General features: G+C 40.3%; 1 protein-coding gene across 1 annotated transcript in view; it reads left to right on the top strand.

Moving 5' to 3' along the window:
- Nucleotides 1-13,026: 13,026 nt before the first annotated feature.
- The window catches only part of PPM1A (protein phosphatase, Mg2+/Mn2+ dependent 1A), a 50,225-nt gene continuing 43,687 nt past the window's right edge, over nucleotides 13,027-19,564 (top strand). Inside the window, exon 1 of the mRNA XM_037832595.1 lies at nucleotides 13,027-13,332. The gene's annotated coding sequence lies outside the window, so the exon portion shown is untranslated. The remainder of the gene's footprint in view (nucleotides 13,333-19,564) is intronic.

The raw sequence follows: 19,564 nt of genomic DNA, 5'->3' as shown, positions 1-19,564 counted from the left end.
GCTTTGCCTGGTTTTGGTATTAGATTGATGTTAGCTTCATAAAATGAGTCAGGTAGTGTTCCATTTTCTTCAATGTTTTGAAAGAATTTAAGTAAGATTGGTGTCAGTTCTTTCTGGAACATTTGGTAGAATTCCCCTGTGAAGCCATCTGGCCCTGGGCATTTATTTGTGGGAAGATTTTTGATGACTGATTGGATCTCTTTGCTTGTGATGGGTTGGTTGAGGTCTTCTATTTCTTCTCTGGTCAGTCTAGGTTGTTCATATGTTTCCAGGAAATTGTCCATTTCCTCTACATTATCCAGTTTTTTGCCATACAGTTTTTCATAGTATCCTCTTATAATATTTTTAATTTCTTCGGGATCTGCAGTTATGTCACCCTTTTCATTCATTATTTTGTTTATATGGGTCTTCTCTCTTTTTGATTTTGTCAGTCTAGCTAGGGGCTTGTCAATCTTGTTGATCTTCTCAAAGAACCAACTTTTGGTGATATTTATCCTCTCTATTGTTTTTTTGTTCTCTATGTCATTTATTTCTGCTTTAATCCTTGTTATTTCTTTTCTTCTACTTGGTTTAGGATTGGTTTGCTCTTCATTTTCTACCTTCTTTAGTTGATCCATTAGTTCTTTGATTTTGGCTCTTTCTTCCTTTTTAATATATGCGTTTAGTGCTATAAATTTCCCCCTCAGTACTGCTTTTGCTGCATCCCATATGTTTTGGTATGTTGTATTCTCATTTTCATTTGTCTCTATATATTTAGCGAATTCTCTTGCTATTTCTTCTTTAATCCACTGATTATTTAGGAGTGTGTTTTTTAACCTCCAGGTATTTGTGAATTTTGTAAGTCTCTGATGGTTATTGGCTTCTAACTGTATTCCATTGTGGTCAGAGAATGTGCTTTGAATAATTTCAATCTTTTTAAATTTATTGAGCCTTGTTTTATGTCCCAACATATGATCTATTCTGGAGAAAGTTCCTTGAGCACTAGAGAAGTATGTGTATCCTGGTGATTTGGGATGTAATGTTTTATATGTCTGTTAAATCTAATTCATGTATCAGATTGTTTAGGTTTTCAGTTTCCTTATTGGTTTTCTGTCTGGTTGATCTATCTATTGGAGAAAGTGATGTGTTGACGTCTCCCACAATTATTGTGGAAACATCATTTGCTTCCTTTAGTTTTGCCAGTGTTTCTCTGATGTATTTTGTGGCACCTTGATTGGGTGCATAGACATTTATGATTGTTATTTCTTCTTGTTGAATTGCCCCTTTTATTAGTATGTAGTGGCCTTCTTTGTCTCTCAAAACATCCCTGCATTTAAAGTCTATTTTATCTGAGATTAATATTGCTACACCTGCTTTCTTTTGGCTGTAGCTTGCATGGAATAATTTTCCATCCTTTCACTTTCAATTTCTTTGTGTCCCTGTGTCTAAGATGAGTCTCTCGTATGCAACATATTGATGGTTCATTTTCTTTAATCCATTCTATGAATCTATATCTTTTAATTGGGGAGTTTAATCCATTTACATTCAACATTATAACCATGAAGGCATTTCTTGAATCAGCCATCTTATCCTTTGGTTTATGTTTGTCATATATATTTTTCCCCTCTCTCTATTAATATCCTTTAATGTACGCATACTGAATCTCTTTAGTACTGAACCTTTCTCCAAGTCTCTCTGTCCTTTCTTTGTTTCTCTGTCTGTAGGGCTTCCTTTAGTATCTCCAGTAGGGCATCCTCCGGTGAGGGTACCCGATTGCTGATGTGTTACCTCGGATGCTTTGTGGCCTTAAGACTGTAATTGTGTAGTGAAATAAACCCCCGTTTTATAAAAGCCTATCCATCTCTGGTGTTTTGCATTCTGCAGCATTAGCAAACTAGGACACCCTCAAATTTGAAGGAGAGCTTTGCTGGATAAAGTATTCTTGGTTGGAAATTTTTCTCACTCAGAATTTTAAATATATCGTGCCACTGCCTTCTCGCCTCCATGGTGGCTGCTGAGTAGTCACTACTTAGTCTTATGCTGTTTCCTTTGTATGTGGTGAATTGCTTTTCTCTTGCTGCTTTCAGAACTTGCTCCTTCTCTTCTGTGTTTGACAGCGTGATCAGAATATGTCTCGGAGTGGTTTTATTTGGATTTATTCTATTTGGAGTTCGCTGATCATTTATGATTTGTGTATTTATATTGTTTAGAAGATTTGGGAAGTTTTCCCCAACAATTTCTTTGAATATTCTTCCTAGACCTTTACCCTTTTCTTCCCCTTCTGGAACACCAATGAGTGTTATATTCGGACATTTTATATTATCTATCATATCCCTGAGGTCCGTTTCAATTTTTTTTATTTTTTTGCCCATTCTTTCTTTTATGCTTTCATTTTCCATTCTGTCATCATCCAGGTCACTGATTCGTTGTTCAACTTCCTCTAATCTTGTACTATGAGTATCCAGAATCTTTTTAATTTGGTCAACAGTTTCTTTAATTTCCGTAAGATCATCTATTTTTTTATTTAGTCTTGCAATGTCTTCTTCATGCTCTTCTAGGGTCTTCTTGATATCCTCTGTATCTCGTACTATGGTCTCATTGTTCATCCTTAGTTCTTTGATTAGTTGCTCTAGGTACTGTGTCTCTTCTGATCTTTTGATTTGGGTGCTTGGGCTTGGGTTATCCATATCGTCTGGTTTTTTCATATGCTTTATAATTTTCTGTTGTTTTTGGCCTCTTGGCATTTGCTTAACTTGATAGGGTTCTTTTAGGATTTGTAGACCAATTGAAGTCCTTATCTCTAATTTATCAGATCTACAGCTTCGTGGAGTACACTTTCTCTAACTAACTAGCATGTGGCATCCACAAGCCACCTGTTCTCCACAAGCCAGTTCTCCCCTGCTTTGCCTTTGTGGTGAGTGGGGGAGTGAGTCTTGTGGGGTCCAATTGGTGTACCAAGCTTACATGTATAGTTGGTGTTGCCCGCCCTGTATATGGAGCGTGTTTCTGGGCGGTCAGGGAGGGGGGGGGTGGCTCTAACAATCAAATCTCCCTGGTGATCCTGGAGTTTTAAAGCTGCTGCAATAGTCTAATCCTTCAGTTCAGTCCTGCCACAGTTTGTCTCTGCCACTGACCCACAAGTCCTTGGTATTGGCATTTGGCTCCTGAGACTTGCTAGTGGGTCCCTCTTCCAGGCTGTGCACCCCCTGGTCCTCTGTTGAGGGATGATTGTGCTATGTCACAGGTGAGTGCCTGCTGGGCTGTGTAGGGAGGCTCCCAGTCTGCTGAAATAATGGCTGAATGGGGCTTTGTTAATTCACGCTGCTCCACTTTCCCAACTCTGGGACAACCAGCTGAGGGTGCAGGGAAGGCTAATGTCCATGCCCAGTTTTGTGGTGTGTGCCTGTTATTTGAAGCACTTCTGTCACACTGGGTTGTCTGGGGCAGCTCTGGGCTATGGGGGTGGCAATGGGCAGGAGTGTTTCCTGTCCACCAGGATGATGGCTGTGAGCAGACACCCCCCTTTTCTTGGGAAGTTGTCATGTTTAGTGAATTTTCTCAGCCACTGGATTATTGCCTTTTGTCTCAGAGCTCTCTTAGTTCTGCTCTTGTCTTGACCTGCCCAAATTGCAAGTCTTTGAGGCTTTCTGTATTGGGCTTCTTAGAGTAATTGTTTTAGAAAATTAAAAAAAAAAAAAAAGATAAAAAAAAAAAAAGGCCCTTCTCGCAGATCTGATGGGTTATTGAAATGCTAAGAGACAAAGCAATTAGGGCCATTAAGGAAAGATCCAGGGGGCAGAGAGATCAGTTTTTCTTCCGGATATGCATATGAGCCTCAGGGCCTGAGCTCTGCCCTTCCCCTTTCTATGTTCACCAGAACTCCAAAAATCCTCCGCTTTTATTTTGGAGTTTTTCTTGCCGTTTTTTTGCTATGCCTGTCTCCTCTCTGCTGGGCTGGCTGCTCTCAGATTCTCTGGTGTCTGGTCTCAGTCTATCTATGGTTGGAGTTTGGATCAGTAGAATGAGTTTCTGATAAGAGCTGCCACTGCAGTTCTCCCTTCTCCTTCCCAGCGCTGACAGCCCCTCCTCCCACGGGACTGAGCCTGGCAGGGAGGGGCACGGGTCCCCTGGCCACAAAAACTTACAGAGTTCGCTGATCTCAGCAGTTCGACATGTTCATGAGTGTTGTATGCAGTATGCCCAAAGTCAAATGGCTCTGTGGTGTCCAGTCCACGCAGTTCCTGGCTTTCTACCTACTTTCCTGGAGGAGTAACTAAAACATACAGCTCACCAATCCGCCATCTTGCCCCGCCTCCCGATAATGTCATTTTATTCCAAGAAGTTTCTAATTTCAATGAAGTCGAATTTATTATTTTTTTTCATTGTTTGTGCTTTTGGTGTCATATCTAAGTTTCCATTGCCAAATTCAAAGTCATGAAGTTTTACCCATATATTTTCTAAGAATTTTAAAGTTTTAGCTTTTACGTTAAGACCATTGATCCATTTTCAGTTAGTTTTTTGTATATGGCTTGAGGTAGTGGTCCAACTTCATTCTTTTGAATGTGGATATCCAATTTCCTGTCACCATTTGTTGAAGATACTTTTTTCCCTATTGAGTGGACTTGGCACACTTTTTAAAAATCAATTAGCCATATATGTGTGGGTTTATTCCTGGATGTCCTATTCTATTCCATTGTTCTATGTAAACATAGTAAGTTTTTAATCAGTACTTGGTTTTGAGTGATAATTCTTTTTAGTGGTAGGTGATTGTGATTTATACCATTTGGAATGTAGATTAAATTTGGCAGTATGGGCAGAAATGGTTATTTTGATCCATCAATGTACAGTCTATAGATTCTACAGTTGTACTATAGTAGCCATAATAATTTTGATTATGAATGATTTCTTGGTGAACAGTCATGTGCTAGTTATAAGCTTAAACATAAAATTAGTTATCATCCTTTTCCCAAGGCCTACTCTGGGTTTATTTTGAAGGCTACCAATATAGAGACAGTAAATTAAATGAAGAAAATTTCATAGCAAATAGGAAGACTGACATGAAATATCTCTTTCACAGTTCCATGAGCAAGACTAAATCTAGGCACAGTTGTAGAAGAAGTAAAAATTTGTCTTTGGTTTTATTGAGGTCTCCACTGAATCCCTTCTCTCATTTCCTTTACCCAGTCTCACCACCATATCAAGGAACTTGCTTCCCAAGTATTACAACTTGACTCTAGAAATGACCGAAAGACTTTCATATTAAGATGTAAATGTCTGCTAGGTAAACATATCTTAACTCTCATTCTCAGTATATAGCACAAACTAGAAATTAATTAGAAGTGTTAAGTAATAAATTAATTAGAAGAATTTTAGGCTTCAGTCTTCTGATGTGGGTAGTCAGTGAACAGGGAGAGAGTAATGAGGCTCTTGGTAAATATTTTTGAAGGCAATAGGTCTTCACTTGAGATCAAACCAGTTAAGTGAGCTTCTATTTTATCTACTCTTAACCTGGCCTTTCCCACAAGATACTTCTTACTACATTTTACTAAACTTACCAAGAAATGTTTCTTGATGAGTCATTGGCAAAAATACCCAAGAATAGTTCCCAGAAACTGAAAACATGAGCGCCAGTAACAAGAGCTCTTTAAAAGACCATATTCCTACCACCAAAATGTAATCAACCTATGTCATTTAAAACTGAAAGCTAATTTCACTTCCTCATATAGATATATGAAACTGACATGAAAGGACTTTTCTACTTCTACTTTTGCTTTCCTAAAATCTCTTCTCCATACTGCAGCAAGAGCAAAACATGAATCAGATCCCATCACTCTTCTGTGTAAAAACCTCCAATGGTTTTCTATCACACTCAGAATGAAATCCAAAATTCTTACCATGGCATACAGGGACTCTGAGTACTCCCTCCTTTACCGTGCCTCAGCCATCTCAGAGTTCTACCTGTTCCATAAATATGTCATGCTCACTCCCACCCCAGGGCTTCTGTTCTTGTCTGGCACACTCTTCCCCCAATCTTTATGTGGTGGCTTCTTCCTGTCATTAAGGCCTTGGCCCAGCTGCCATTTCCTCTAACAAACTTTCTCTGACTAACCCATCTAGAGTAACCTCTCCTTTTACCTCTCTGTCTCCCAGTCTGCCTGGGTCATAATTTTCTCCACATCCTTTATAGTACTTATTCCTCCCTGCAAAGACCATGTTTTTTCTTGATCCTTTGTAAGCTCCATATCTTCACCACAATATCCCCAGCCTCTAGAGCAGTGCTAGCATATTCCAGGTGATCGATATCAATTGATTAAATAAATGCATGTTGGCTCAAGTTCTATAATATAAAAATGATAAAACATAAAACATAGAGTTTGGAGTTCTTTTGAAGCTCTGTAAGAAGGACAATTAAGAGTCAATGTTGTCCTTTTTAGGTTCTAAAGAATTGGGGTAGCTGGTGGTGGATACCTGAAACTATCAAACTACAACCCAGAACCCATGAATCTCGAAGACAATTGTATAAAAATGTAGCTTATGAGGGGTGACGATGGGATTGGGAAAGCCATAAGGACCACACTCCACTTTGTCTAGTTTATGGATGGATGAGTAGAAAAATAGGGGAAGGAAACAAACGAACAGACAAAGGTACCCAGTGTTCTTTTTCACTTCAATTGCTCTTTTTCATTTTAATTATTATTCTTGTTATTTTTGTGTGTGCGCTAATGAAGGTGTGAGGGATTGATTTAGGTGATGAATGTACTACTATGTAATGGTGCTGTGAACAATCAAATGTACGATTTGTTATGTATGACTGCATGGTATGTGAATATATCTCAATAAAATGAAGATTAAAAAAATAAAAAATAAAAAAAATAAAACTCATAACAACAACAACAACAAAAAAGAGTCAATGTTGTGACTTCCTTGCTGAATTGGATGTTTTTGTGGCAATCACAAGGTAACAGCTATAGACAGGACATGCTTTTAAAAGTTTAACCTGTATCATTAACATTTTCTCCATCACATTCTCAAGTCTAGACAGTCAACAAAGCATTAAGTGAAGCCCTGATTTGTGGAGTGTGTGCCGATTTCCATGGTATGAATACTCCTTCTGTGGCAGATTTCAAGCACCAACGTGAAGTCACTGAATATGGAGTTGGGAAAAGATGTGCAGTAAACACTTTATAGAGAATTTCCACCATACAGATAAAATAGGTGCAAATAACCACAAGAGCATATATAATAGCAAAATGTATTAAAATAAGTTGGAAGTGATGAGTTTCTAGTATTCATTACCATTGTTTTAAAATAATTCACTTAATTTTAAGTTTATAAAATTTAATCTTTAATAATGGCTGTGTTAACAAACTCCTGTCAAAATTCCTAAAAATTTAATAGCTGGCTCTCATTGAGCCAGTACAGGCTAGCTCCTACACACTATTCTCTGACTCTAAGTTGAGTGCTTTTTCTACTCCTGATTCTCCATACTGCCTTTATTCCTCACATATAAAAGCTAGTGATGATCTGTAGGATACAGGGGAAAACCTGGGTATCAGTCATTATTTTTTGCACCTGTGGGTAGTTACTGCCCAAATGACACGTGGTTTTCTCTTCTGTATAGGATGGGAATGACAGTCCTTGCCCTGCCTACCCACAAAGCTTGGATTAAATTGGTTGGTCTGTGAGACAGTGCTTTGTAAACTCCAGAGCAGGATACAGATAAAATGCTATATTATGATGATCATTTCATCACTGGTTTTCAGCCAGGCCATCATTGTTAAGCATGCAAAATGTGTTGCAGCTTTCAAAGGCATAGTTTAATTTCAAATCTCCCATAATGCCTGGAATGTACAGTAAGCATGTAGAAAAAACGATCTCAGGATATCCACTAAAATTTTTCTGATCTTTAATTAATATAACTGTATTGGGAGAAAAAAACTATTTTTTTCAAAGCTTCTAGTTTACTCATTGTTTCTAGCACTGTTGGATTGTCTAAAGGAACCTCTTCCTGGGGTTGTGACATGCTTCTCAATTTCAGTAATTGAGTAAGAGTGCCTTGATTTTTTATGTTGATTCTTCAAAGCTGCTTTGCTTTTTGGGCTGGACCAATTCACCAAGTTTCTTTGTATGGATTGCGTCCCACTGTTCAAGGTATTTTCCTAATTGGAAGTTGGATATCCCAAATATTTCAAGTTGAAACCCCAACTAAACTTTAGTGACTATAAAGTATTTGCCTTGAGTTTGCTGGGCCTCTCTGTGGTCTATATGGACAACTTTTTTTCTGCCAAGCTCTTTCCCACTTCAGGCCCTTTGCCCATGCCAAATCCTTCTGCTTGGAAAGCTCTCTCATAGTTATTTGCAGAGCTAACTTCTTTTCATCCTTCGGCTCAAATGCTACCTCCTCAGAAAGGACTGCCTTGAACACCTGTTTCAGGTCACCTCCTGTGCTGGTTTGAATGTATTATGTCCCCCAAAATGCCATTTTCTTTGACGTAATCTTGTGTGGGCAGACGTATCAGTGTTGATTAGACTGTAATTCTTTGAGTGTTTCTGTGGAGATGCGCCCCACCCAACTGTGGGTGATGACTCTGATTGGATAATTTCCGTGGAGGTGTTAACCCACCCATTCAGGGTGGGTCTGAATTAAATCACTGGAATCATATAAATGAGCTGACAAACAGAAAGAACTCAGTGCAGCTGTGAGTGACATTTTAAAGAGGAGCTACAGCCAAGAGGGACACTTTGAAGAATGCACTGGAACTGAGAGAGGAGCTTCAGCTTACAGAGACATTTTGGAGACAGCCTTTGAAAGCAGACTTTTGCTCTGGAGAAGCTAAGAGAAAACAAGTGCCCCAAGAGCAACTAAGAGTGACATTTTTAAGGAGCTGAAGCCTAGAAAGGAACGTCCTGTGAGAAAGCCATTTTGAAACCAGAACTTGGAGCAGACGCTGGCCACATGCCTTCCCAGATAACAGAGGTTTTCCGGACGCCATCAGCCATCCTCCAGTGAAGGTACCTGATTGTTGATATGTTACCTTGGACACTTTATGGCCTTAAGACTGTAACTGTGTAACCAAATAAACCCCCTTTTATAAAAGCCAATCCATTTCTCATGTTTTGCATTCCAGCAGCATTAACAAACTAGAATACCTCCCTTATCTATTTCCTTGTTTATTTCCATCACAGAACTGATCACAATTTCCTTTTTTTTTTTTTTTTTTTTTTTTTTTTTTTACTTCTTTGTGTGTATCTTTCATTATAATCTTAGCTCCTTGGGGGGAAGAGACCTTGTCCACTGATGTCATTTTCTATCCCCAGTGTCCAGCATAGTGCCTGGCACACAATAACCATCTGTTGAATAGATGAACTTATCTGACAAGATCTACACCAATGATGTAAGGCTGTGGCCATTTACAGTAATCCTAAGGCAAGAACCTACCCTAAAGACTGTCCAGGACTTTGTAGTGGCCCTCAAAACAGCAACATTTTTCTCTGGGCTCAGCAGCAAGGATGGCTGGCTCCCCTCTGCCCCACCCTGACAGAGCTGCCCTAGTGATGTCACACAGGACAGGATTCTCTGATCCTTTTAATTCTGTGGTAGTCCTCTAAATAGCTAAGTTTTTCATGACACGATATGGTGGGGAGGGAGGGAGGAAAGAAAACTGGGGTAGGGGGGTTCACACCCCCCAAACCAACTTAGTTTTGGGGTACTATTTAAGTGGGTAGAAGCTGCAATTTGGACTAAGCTAAAGAATAAAGAGAAGAGAAGAATGGGGAAAAGAAGGATAACGGATACAAAAATAGAACAGAAGAAAGGGAGAAGAAAGATAAGGATAAAAGAGAGAAGAGGAGGACAAATGAAGAGGATATTTGAGAAAGGAAAACATGAAGCAGGTAGTGAAGGTGAAAGAGGAAGAGTCAAATCTATGTTCCGCTTGGCTTCGTAACTTGGGTAGTGACTGGCTTCAGTGTGGATGGGTGGACAGTTCAGGGTAGGGGGATTCTCAGGTATCCCCTTGAGAGGTCACTTAAATTGTTGAGATTATTTTGAGAAACTCAGGCAAGGCTGTCTCAAAGGTGACTCTCCTGGATGCATTCTCAGTAGTAATTTGGGAACAAGGAATGTAAACCTTTTCTTCAAATAATGCTTGTGGAGGAATGGGGATCCGAGTATCACTGACCAGACTAAGGTTTAGACTCCCCACGTGGCCCCTTTCCTCACTCTAAGCCTCACAACTACCAGGCTAATTGTACCAATTTAAATTCAAGACTTTTAAGACAATCATTCAGAAAATCTTCTTTGTCTTTGTTAACTGAAATATAAACATATTTCCAAAGTTTAATAACACACCTATAGAAATTTCTAAAATAGTTATGGCAATATATTCCCTGCTGATGCTCCACAAAAACTCGCTATGAACGTCTCAGATATGTGTGGGAGGCCCAAGCAAAGCCTTGTAGTTCAAAAGGGAAGAAAACCTTTAACTCTTTCTCCCAATGTTTTGTATTTCATTTAGATTTTTTCCCTGAGTATAAGATTTAATAACAGGGAAGGGATATTATAATATCAAGCATATGTAATCAGAATTGAGATATCTTTGTTCCAAATTTAAAATGTTAATCTTATAACCCATTAAATTTCCCATTTCATACTAAAACTGTATCCAGAAATAAGAAACAGTAGGAAGGTACAGGCTTATTGGCAGTCTGTGGTACACTGAACATACTCCTTAAAAAATCTCTTTATGCTCATATTTTATACTTTTCCCCCCTCTTCTGCTACACTTGGCCCAGATTCTCATACAAGGGTAGAGGAGAGAGAAGAAAGGACTGGGTATCTAAAGGAAGAAAGCAGAAAAATGGGTAAGACCTTCAATTTCTCTGTGGTCCACTACTGCCATTGGTGACCCAGCTTCTGCCTCATGAATAAGAAAATTAGTCTTTTAAGAGCACTCCAAATCCATTGCCACATGGGCTTTTGTATTTCAGAACGGTAATGAGTCCCGTAGCATACTAATCACGCTGTTACTTGTCTGAAGAATTAAGGGTTCCTATAAGGCAGAATTTAAAGATCTTTGATCCAATTTCTTTTTCTTTTTCTTTTTTCTTTCTTTTTTTTTTTTTTTTTTTTTTTTGGCAGATATATGAAGAAGCAATTAGGAAATATGTCCTCAGATGATACTGGGGCAAAATTCATAAGTGAATTTTTACTTTGTATTCCTGGAAATGATCCATTTTCATCTTATTTGAAGAAACCCTAAACCTGACGACATTGGGTAGAGTGATTTTTTGGGTTCCCTGAAGATTTGGTCTGCCACTGACTATTCGGAGTTACTGTTTGATCCTGTTGTGAGGTCTTAGGACTAAAAGCGGAGGGCACAGAACTTCCCCACAAGTCATGGTGCAAAAATTGGAGATAGCTTTTAGAACTTTAAAAGTAATAAATAACGCTTGCTAAATGACAGAATAGGGTGCTTTTGATCTAAGAGTTGGGGCAACAAAGTGATTTTAAGATCTACAAAGTGGCAGGGTGCAAAATGCTACAATAAGCTCCTGAGATAAAATAGAGAGGCCTCATCACAAACTTATCTCCCTATTGGCCAGGACTCAATCTCGCTAGTGTTTTCGGGTATTCTTTTATGAGTACTTTCCATCTAAAATGAAGCGTTTGGTTTTCCTTTGTATATATCGGAGAATCTTTTCAATTTTTCACCAATTTTTCTTTTAGCTTGTTTCTAGAATGTGGTGTAGGTCAAATCCATGAACAGGTTAAGCCTCTGACATGAAAGAAAGTCCCCCCAGCCAATGGGAACCCGAGTTGGTGATGTACTGTTCCCCAGCTCTGATTCATTGGTCGCCCAGGGTTTGTCATTCTATCCCCGGCGTCTGCAAGCAGCGTGGGTCGCATTTTCCGTAGGCTAGGTAGCTAAACTGGATTTTGGCCGGCTGCACGTGCAATTTCAATTGTTTAGTTCATTGTTTAGTTCATCTCTTAACTCTTAATAGAAGCAGCTATTACGTTTCTGATTATCCTCCAGATATTGAAAAATCCTTCGTTCCTTAACCTCATTGGAGGTCGTTAGAGGTTCTCTGTGACAGAAATCACGTGACTAACATGTGCGAATAAATACGCCGTGGAATCCCATGAGCTACAGCGGAAAGCCTGCCAGAAACTCAGGGCATGTGCCCTGTGCGTGAATCATTTGCACTCGGGTGTGGGTGGCGGGGGGTGGGGTGGGGTACGTGGTTTCCTGTCCTACGGGGTGCAAAGTGTGCGGCCGGGGAACCTTCGTGGGCCTACTAGGGTCACTAGGGAAGGAGGCTCTGTGGTAGTGGGGCACCGGGAGAAGGGATCTGTCGATCGCCCGGAACCGATCGCGCGTCTGTGGGGCAGCGGCCAGGCCGCGATGAGCCCGTGAAGTAGAAAGCTCCTTATCTGTCCCCGGAACTGCGTGCGCGGTGTCTTAACGAGGATTGTTGACAGGTGGGGAGTGAGATGTGTATTTGCAGGCAGTGGAAGCGCCAAGTTGGGAGGCGCGGACCACCTGGGGAGGGAAGGTAAGCTTCTGAGTGAGGCCTGAGCCAACCGCCCGGCTTGGAAAGCCTGTAGATACACCAGGCTCCGAACAGTTGCGCACTCTGTTCTGTCTCCGACGCTGGGGCCGGCTACTGGTTCAGATGAAGGATTCGAAAGGTCCCCTTGCGGGGACAGCGAGGCAACAGTATCGGCGGGAGAAGCTGGGCAGGGCAGTGACGTCATTCGCGACCGCCCCTAAACCGCCCGCCAGCGCTCGCCGCAGTTCCTGCCCAACGACATCCGGGTCTTTCCAGCTGCTCCGCCGCGCCGCAGTTGTAGCAGCGGCAGAGCCGGCGGGGTGGGGCAGGCACAGGAGTGGAGGAGGGGTGGTGCCGTCGTGAGCGCGCCTGCGCGGGGGCGCGCTAGAGGCGGCGGCGGTGGCGGCGCTAGGGACGGGAGCGCGCGCGGGAGCGAGGGAACAGTGGTCTCCGCGCCGGCCCGGCCGGGAGCTGAGGGAGCTCGGGCGGGTGCAGCTAGGGAACGGGTGGTTGGGGAGGGGGGTGGGGGGGACGCCAGGCAGTTGGGGAGCGAAAGCGATGAATCCTCGGCTCTTCCTCCTCCGGGACCCGTTCTCCGCCTCTCGTTCCAACGCCCGGATGATCTGAGCCGCGAGGGCGCCGAGAGCCGGGGGCCTGGACGCAGCCAGCTCCTCCCCTCCTCTGCCCCCTCCCCGGCCTGACCCGGCCGGCCGCTGTCGCGGTGACCCCCTACCCGTCCCCTCCCCGGCCGCCGCCGCCTCGGCCGACCAGGGACCTGCCCACCCGCGGCTGCTCCGGGTAAGCGCAGCGCTGGGGCCGAGGGCGGGCGGGCGGCGCGGGCCTGCGCGGTGGCGAAGCCAGGCCTGGGGCCTGTAAACAAGCCGGGCGTCTGCCTGGGCGCTCCCGGGAGGAGACGCGACAACTCCACCCCCTGGGCCGGCCTCCTACTCCGAGCCTGGTGGCGGGCGGCTAGGGGTTAACGCTCCGCGAGGGCCGTGGCGGGGCGGCGGGGGCGGGGTGTTTGTGGCGGCGACGCGGGGTGGGGGCGCGACCCTCCCGCCGCCGGGGCGGGGTATTTGTGGCGGCGACGCAGGCTGGATGCGTGGGCCCGCCTTGCCCGAGAGCGGCGGGCGGAACTTCTTCCCAATGGGGAAAGGGTGTCGCGGCGTCCCCATCCTGTCGGCCGCGCGGTCCCTGGCGGTCCTGGGCTCCAGCCCCTTGGAAGGAGACCGGGAGATAGAAGGGGGGAGGCTTCCTTTGGACTGGACTTACCCTCGAAACATCAAATTCTTGAGAATTTGCCTCAGGTTTTATAGGGATTAGTGTTGGGAGTGAAGCTCCTTTCGGAACTCGTCAGCGACGCCTCCAATTCATTCATTATTAAGGCATCGAACCAAATCCATTGAAGTAATTACTCTGCTTTCTCATCATTTTAACCGTGTGAATTGTTTGGGTAAAAGTTCTTGGTGTTAGAGTTTGGTTGAGGTATGGTTGTTTTCTGCTTGTAGATATTAAATAAACTTGGAGCCTTTTCTTGAAAGACAGCTGGCTGGTGGAGCCTTCTGCCAACCGCAGTTTTAGATACGTTTTGAAAATTTCATCACCTGAGGTATTTTCCTTCTCTCTTCTCAAGCACCACATGGTACTTAACAGATCCACAGAGGTCAGTAACTTCAGTAGTCCAAGCCAAGAAATCTGTGTGCTGCTCCCCTAGACCTCAAGTTTTCTGCTAATTGGAATAATGAACAGAATGTGTTTTAAGAAGTGATTGAAAGAGTAGGGAGGCATAAAAATCTATGGGAGATATGTATTATTTAACCAGAATGATTTTGAGATTACTGAAAGATCAGAAACTTTAAAAATTGGGCTGAGGAAAATTAATTATTTTGAGGAAAAATAAACTTTTCAGCCTTGTACGTTTGAATTTTAAACATAACCAGTTTTTTTTTTTAGATGCGGACAGCTCTGAAGAGTCAGGATTTATTAAATAGGTCTCTACTGAGCCTTAGAGACTTCAAGCGTGCTCTGGAATTTAACTGGCAGGACTTGATTCCCAACTCCCCTTTAACTGGAACAACTTCGCTTATATACTTTTATGTTTTTACATCCAAAGACTGTATTTCTGTAACTCCTTACTTTACAGATGAGAAAACTGAGACTCTGAAGATAGAGACCCTGTTGCCCCCCACCCCATTTTCTATCTTAGATGTTAGTGTTACTGGCTTAATGTTTCCATTGCCAGTAAATAATTTGAACCACAAAGTAACATTCATTGCATGATGTTTTCTACTCTTGTGTTAACTCACATATATTTGATTAAACATTCAACCACGTAGGGATGCTTGCTTTTAACCTGTGAGTTTACAGCAATGCTGCAATATTAAAACTACAATGAACTGCATATGAAAGTTGCTTAAGACATTTTTGGTGTTATTAAGAACTTTTCATATCAGTGAAGTATTATGTGGAGAGGTATATTGAGACAGTTTGAAGTTAGCTACTTCAGTATATATTACATTTGAGAAATAATATGGTTGAGTGCTGGAGTCATCAAAATTGCTTTTTATTTGAATTGTGTCTTTTTATATTTAATATGAAGAACTGAAATGATGACCATAATTGTAGTTTAACCTGTTGAAGGGAACACGGCACTGAAACAAGAATTGTTTAGTCATGGTTGTGCTCTATTCTGTGTCCATGGAGAAGTCCTTTAACCTTTGAGTATCAGCTTCCAAATCAGTAAAGTGGAAGGGGTAGATACGATTCTCAAATGTCCTGTCTAGTTGTTAAATTTTTTGATTCTTTTATCAACATTGTTTGCTTATTTAATATACCTTTGCAAATGCTTGGTACAGGCCAGGCACTTAGATGCCTCAGCATTCTAAAGCTGATTTTCTTTCTGGGTTGTGTTCTATTTATTTAAAAGAATTTAAGTTGATATATGTTCTTTAGGAAAGATATTCCGGTACATGGCCTTTATTGATTTCTCTGTTGGGATTGGGAAGTCTAGAGAAGTCCTTGGGAGGAAGGAACTTGGAGATTCCAAGGGAGACAAAGGATGATTTGAAACTACAGGTTTGAACAAGCACTCTACGCTTGGTTGGTAGGTTGATGAGAAGGGCATTAAAAGAAAACATTACGAAGTTTTTTCTAACAGGTCAAGCTGGGTCTTGCTTATCTCTACTCGTCAGACCTTTGTTTGAATATTTGTTCCCTAATACCTATTTTTCCCCCAAGAAATCTATAGCAACATCTTTTTGTCACACAGTAATATTGCTAAGCAGTTACTGAAACCTGTAGTCTTTGAATTTATTCAGATTACACCTACACTGGTTATAACTGTTAATAGAATGTGTAGCTGATTTTGGCTTAACTATGAATGCTTATTTGTTTTATAATTTTAAACCAGAGACTAACATCTGTCCACATGTGGCTTGTTGTCTCTGAAATGATCACCCATGAGAGCTGGATTAATTTTTTAAGGCATAAATCTGTGATCATCCAGAATTAATTACTAGGTGATATTTTGATGATCCCTCCCCTAACTCCCAAAATAATAATTTAACTGTTGCCTGGGTACCTGATTTGAGTAGTATTCTTGACTGCTTTCCATCCTTAATCAAATCAGTGTAAGGAAACAGCCCTGTAAGAAAACTGTACCAAGCAGAGTCATGTAAGAGTTAAAGAAGAAGATAAAACATGGTGTGGCCCCGCAAAGTACATGGGCATTGGGGGGAGGGGGAAGCATTGTGAGGCAACTAGGTAAAAGTTGCCTTCTATACCTTGGGTAGTAATTTTATGTTAGAATATGCCTTCTCTTCCGTCTCAAATAGCATTGGTGACATTTGCTTCTTTTATTAAACTTAAGCCTGGATGTATAAATTCTCTGAATCTCCACCTGGGATTAACCACCCTTATAAGAAAGAAGCTTGGGTTAATTTATATCAAAACCAAAAATTGATTTTCTGTCTTTCTTCCTTTGCTCTTCCCAGTATCTATTGTGCTCCAAATTAAACAAGTAACAATTTTATATTCTTCAGAATGTATTCCTTGATGATTTTGACCCTTGTATGTCCTAGCTATCTACCTGCTACCTAGATAATCTCTTTACCTACCTTCTCTTTCCCTGAGGCAGGTAGGAGGAGCTAGAGAAAGTAACTGATTAAGAGAGGTGAACTTCTGTATACCTTTATCTAAAATGTGATAGACTTGAGAACTTTTTAAGGTACTACTTGTTAATATGTATCAATAGACTATTGATACTGTGTTTATAAAATTAGAGATTTTTTAAACATTCCTTGAATAAATGTGTAATAAAGGAGGGATTTAAGTTTTTATAATTCTTAATACATTTATCTGGAAGCCATTGACCAAGTTTATGTAGTATTCATATTTAGGATCTGTACTGAGAGTCATTTAAGTTTTTGTGGCTGATGTGATTTGAATTAAAGTCCTATGAGGCTGAACCACTAAACACAGAAGAAAGTGAATAATAAAAGCCCTAATTATTGAACATTTATTTTTGTCAGACTTTAATTTTTTACCACAAGTCTTCTAAAATATGTGACATGTTCATTTTACAAATGAGAAAACGTAGGCTTAGAGAAGCTAAGTAACATACCTGTATAGATATAAACATGTTTTCAAAATATTCCTGTGTGGATTTTTTCCAATTAGATGAGGCTTCTTGTTCCTAGGTACCAAAATGTAAAAAGCTGAACGTTAGCACTTCTGAGTCATAGATTACTAGAGTTAAGAGACCTTAGAAGTTTTAGTAGTTGTCTTCCAATGCAGGAATCCCTTCTAAACCATCCAGAAAAGATTTAAGAAATAACTTTCATTTTCTCATTTCCAAAATTTTAAAAACTTATAGAACTGAAAAACTTATATCACATTTCAGCTAAATCCTATTCAAAAACAAACAAACAAAAAAAGAATTTCATGTCTTCAGCCATCAGTGTTCAGATTGAGAAACGGAATCTGTTAATTCTCAAATGATTGATAACCTTAATGAGCTACTGAAGGAAATGTTTCTAGGTAGATATAGTCAATAGAGCTACATTAAAGGCCCCAAGGTGGTAAAACTATGCCTTGAGAGTCAGATAGAACTGTTTGAATACCTGCTCTCCCATTTCTTAGTGGGGTGACCTTGGGCAAGAATTTCTCTAAGCTTCAGTTTTCTTTGTCTATCAAATGGAAATACTTTTCTCATAAAGTTATCTTGAAAATTACATGAGATAATATATGTAAAGCACTTGACATATTTTCTGCCATAAAGAAAGTGCCAAATAAATGGTAGCTGCCATTTTTATTATTGAGTTATGAAATCCTCAGATATTTAGGGGAATAAAGACTTGATGGATGTGACAGGGTGGTCTTCAAATATACTTTTAGCAGTGATCTTGGAAGACAAACTAGAAGACTGAGTAGTAACCTTTAAAAAGCTGTGAGTAAATCGGGCTTGCATATGAATGGGCTGAAAATTAGGGGTAATTGAAGAAAGAGAAATTTGAGTATGGGATAGATTTATGTGGCTATATGAATCTGAAGGAAGCCATGTGTTTGTAGTTAGTGGTTAGGTGGGAGTAGATGGTTAAATTGAGGATAAAAAGTAAGTAATAAAGCAAAGGTAAATGTTCAGACTGGAATTATTAATGAGGAAGGACAAGGGTCGATATTTTGAAGAGAAGTTACAGTTCATTATTAGAAATGGGCAATAAGATATTATTGCTACAGGAAAAGATGCAAGACAGAGTAAGGAAACTAAATAATTCTGATTATCTCCTTCCTGTAAAAAAAAAAATGGAGTCTTCATAAAAGGCATTAAGGCTTTGTATATGGGTACTGGGTTATGGGTCCTGGGTTATTTAAGATTGAAAAATTGTCTTGGAACAGTTCAGGTCTTATTACCTCATACTCAAACCACGGTATTAATATTATGACTAGTCTCTTTCTCACTAGCATCTTGTACTGCATCTCTCTCCTGCATTCTATAAACCATCACAAAATTCTTCCTAAAATACTGTTTTTGTTGTATTATTTCTTTGCTAAGTATACTTCAATGATTCCCCTTTGCCTGTAGAATAAAGTTCAGAATTCTTGATTTGGCTTTCAACATTTTCCACAATAAGGACTTCAACACTGCTCTCTTTCAACCAAAACGGTACAGGTGCTGTTTCTGGAAAACACTCTGTACTTTACTTTCTCTCCCTGGATCTTTGCTCCTGCTAATTCACAGCATGGAATTCTTGTCTTACCTTTTCCAGCTTTTGTTTTCTCTTTTATTAAAGCTCATTTCTAATATTCCATCCCCTACAAAGCCTTCCCTGACCTCTGAAGTGTTTCATCTCTCCTTTTTATGAACTTCTATAGCAGTTTATGTGTATTATTTGTTTGACTTTAATCATATGATATTTGTATCTTAATTATAATTGTGTATTCAACTAAGTATAAATTCTGTAGAGGAAAATACACTAAATTTTTTTATACCCAAAGCCCAGAGCAGTACCTTGTGGATAGTGGACACTCAGATATTTGGTATTAGACAAAATCTACTTGGGAATGGGAGTGATTGCTGTAGGAGGTGGTGGAAATAGTTATGAGCTCTGGTAGCAGACATTTCTGACTCTCCTCCTGTGTGCTATTTTAGCTGAACCTAGATATTTAAGTGTTAAGATTATATAAATTTGAGGTGTGGCAGAGTGCTTATGTTGGTATAAAAGACCAGGTAAACAGATTCTGAACCTTACAGTTTCATTTTGACTTCCTACATTTTGACTTTAAGGGTTAATGGGATATTCATAATCATGTATATATTCCAGAGCATTACATTTGCAAATATTATGAACTAGGCATTCTTTCAACCAGAGAGGATTTGTGGATACACAGAAATTAGACAATGTATTAAAGAAGAGAGATAAATAGTAACTGATTTAATTTGAAACAAACAAATGTCTAATATATGAATAGTCTGTTCACATAAAACTATAAGCTAAACTTTAAGCCTTATCAAAATATTACATTATATCCA

Source organism: Choloepus didactylus, chromosome 4 (genome assembly GCF_015220235.1).
Source record: "Choloepus didactylus isolate mChoDid1 chromosome 4, mChoDid1.pri, whole genome shotgun sequence".
Taxonomy (NCBI): domain Eukaryota; kingdom Metazoa; phylum Chordata; class Mammalia; order Pilosa; family Megalonychidae; genus Choloepus; species Choloepus didactylus.
Note: the sequence above shows the minus strand (reverse complement) of the source record. Positions and strands in the feature narration are given on the sequence as shown.